At 37.6% G+C, this 2,822-nt stretch overlaps 1 protein-coding gene across 2 annotated transcripts in view; it reads right to left on the bottom strand.

Moving 5' to 3' along the window:
* The window catches only part of SERPINB10 (serpin peptidase inhibitor, clade B (ovalbumin), member 10), a 17,255-nt gene extending 14,749 nt beyond the window's left edge, over positions 1 to 2,506 (bottom strand). Inside the window, exons 1-2 of one of the 2 annotated variants that reach the window (XM_015559469.1) lie at positions 2,352 to 2,506; positions 1,778 to 1,830 (exon numbers count right to left, since the gene is read on the bottom strand). The gene's annotated coding sequence lies outside the window, so the exon portion shown is untranslated. The remainder of the gene's footprint in view (positions 1 to 1,777; positions 1,831 to 2,351) is intronic. The other variant, XM_006756808.2, reaches the window with a different exon arrangement.
* Positions 2,507 to 2,822: the final 316 nt, after the last annotated feature.

Below are 2,822 nucleotides of genomic sequence, written 5' to 3'. Positions count from 1 at the left end.
AGCAGCAGGCGGGGAACTTTGGCTTCCTCCTTCACTGGAGCAAGCAAGCCTCCTATTCGCTTCAGCTGCCTGGCTGTTGGCCACCATCTTGGTTGGCAGTTAATTTGCATATCGCCCTGATTAGCCAATGGGAAGCATGTCAGAGGTAAGGTTAATTACTGTGTTTGTCTATTATTAGATAGGATAATGTCTCAACCTTGTTAAATGATTAAAAATAAATCAAATTCCTGGGCCTGGAACCTCCTAAAATATTCTCTAGAACTTAGTCTTCCACTGACACCATCTGACCCTCTGAGGAAACTAGAATGAGAACTTGAGAAAAGCCAATTCTCCCTAGTCAAATAGTTGAATCAAGGGAGAGGCGTGTGTAGGCAAAGTCTTGGTTTCATCATGACTGGGATTAAATGATACCATTGAAATTACTCTTAGCCACAGTCTTGTACTTAACAAAACAGCTTCCAAGCCTCTAAATCATGTCCTAGTTCCAGTTCCTGCATATTCCAGAGGCTGATGCTAATCCTAGGCTGACATTGTTGAATAAAGGAAAAGGAAAAAAAAGTTGAGTTTTATAGTAATGCTACACCCTCATAAAATATTAGAAACTTTCCTGTGAGTATTTTGTTTCTTATCAGATTCAATGCCAACTTGGAAATAACCTCTCTCTTTCTTTTAGGGTGATATTTATTCAGATAATGCTTTCTTTGCTGCCTATATATTACTTTGTCTTTTTAGAACTCATGCATTAAATTCACATGGAAAATGTTTGGCTGGTTAGCCAAACCATAGTCAACGTAAAGGGAGAAGAAGAGAAAATACTATCTTAGGGTCTGGGATTTTTATATTTCTAACTAGTTATTCTAGAATTTAGTTACTTATAACAAATTCCTCCAAACAATAATTCTTTCCAATGAAAGAGCTAATTTCTGTGGAAAGCTAATATTCAGTTATCTCCCACATCATGAATTCTCTCATTAATATCATTATGAATATATCATATGTAGCCCATATATATTAGCTCATATACAACAGAAAAAAAATTTTTTCACAGAAATTTACAGAAGCGCTAAGCCAGTCATTCGTAAAGTTTAACTCAACAGAGGAATGTGTTTTCTGAAGGATGAGAAATTTCAGGATGCGATTTTACAGGAAATAGTTTGTCCATATAAAGGCTGTACATTTTTTTTTCAGAGAAGACTATAAATCTCTAAATCAGAAGCCTCTTGTGCCTTTTTTAGAAGGAAATGCTCTTTTGCTCAATCTGTAAAGGGGCTTAGGGGAGAACTATAAAAATAGGAAAATGATTATGTCTTTCAGCAGAATGTCTCATTGTAAATACACATACTCTTGCATATCAGAATTGGAAACAATTTCAGAGTCCCTCTAATCCAATTGCCTCATTTTATCAGCTAGGAAACTAAGGCCTAGAGACATTAAATGTGCCGACCAGCAGGCACAGCTATCCCATAGCAGAGTTATCGCTACAATCCCGTTCTCTGGATTCTGAATATACTTGGTTTTGTCATTGTATTTCATTGTCGCTAAGATTTTAATGGTAAATCAAGGAATTGGGTTATGAAAGAAGATGGACAAGAGGAGGGTGAAAAGAGGAATGATGAGGAGGAGGATGGCATGGGAAGGAGTCCCATGCTCTTTTCCACAAGAGGAGGTCCAAAGTCCCTTTACTTCCTCATGATCCTGATGATGTTTTCATCTACTTCATGGAGTTGAGCATATCAGAAGATGACATCTCCCCACTCCCCAGCATGTCTATATTCACCTAATGCCGTTTTCCAAAGGAAGTAGTAGCTTGGGGTGTTTTATGATGAGCACCTAGCATAAGGTTGGGAGGAGAGAAGGGATTTATATTATTCGATGAAAGAGCGGAAAGATAATGGCTAATGGTATGGTGGCCAAGGCAGGAGTGTAGAGAGTCAAGCCATTAGTTCCGCACATTAATGACTAGGATCAAATTCATGTTGCCAAGTGAAGGATTTGGGCTCAATTATTCTGAGAAGATTTTATTTCTCTGCCTAGGGTGACAGATACAGAAGTAGTAAATCCAGAAATGTGACTGAAAAAAACTTCATGCATAGTTTCACAATCCTAATAAAACTATTTTTCTAGCTTCTTTGGAAATAAATGCTCCCTTCCTCTTAGCTCTCTTTCCAGTAGAAACATTGAGCCAGCTCGGGGTTAAATCTCTCTCTCTTGCACAGAATTCCCAGGGAATGGAGCTCTATATACTATTTCTGTTTCTGGGGCTCTTGATCATTTGTTATTGAGCTAGGGGCACTTCAACAAAGAAGAAAAACATAAATAAACATTTTTAAACAAAGAAGTATTTACAATACCTTGTTTTCTTCCCCTGGAGCAGAAGTGGAAATTCGTTTCTAAAGTAAGAAATTGTGGCTGAGTTAAGTAACTTTTAACTGTAGGAACTTAAAAAAAAGCGGTAACACCTCCCTCTTCTTAGCCCCACCCCTTTGATTCACTTTCACAAGCCCATACACTCTTCCTTTCAGGTTCATCGTGGCCAGAAGCTCAAATCAAAAGACAGAGAAACAGATGAGCAAGGTTTTGCCTGCATTCTTTAATTACTCATATTTTCCATGTCTGTCCACATGTAGAGACCTGAATTCTGACAAATTGTAACTCACAGTTTCCTTACTTAATCTCTTCTCTAATCTGCCAACTGGAAGTAATTACAGTGCTTCTTAAGAAAGAAAAAAAAAGGAAAGAAAGAAAGACTCAAATTAGTGGGATAACAATGGACAATAAAATGAAAATATTACTGGTGAAGTATTTACTGTGATAGCACCTCT

The sequence above is a fragment of the Myotis davidii genome, unplaced genomic scaffold, assembly GCF_000327345.1.
Source record: "Myotis davidii unplaced genomic scaffold, ASM32734v1 scaffold11, whole genome shotgun sequence".
Taxonomy (NCBI): domain Eukaryota; kingdom Metazoa; phylum Chordata; class Mammalia; order Chiroptera; family Vespertilionidae; genus Myotis; species Myotis davidii.
Note: the sequence above shows the minus strand (reverse complement) of the source record. Positions and strands in the feature narration are given on the sequence as shown.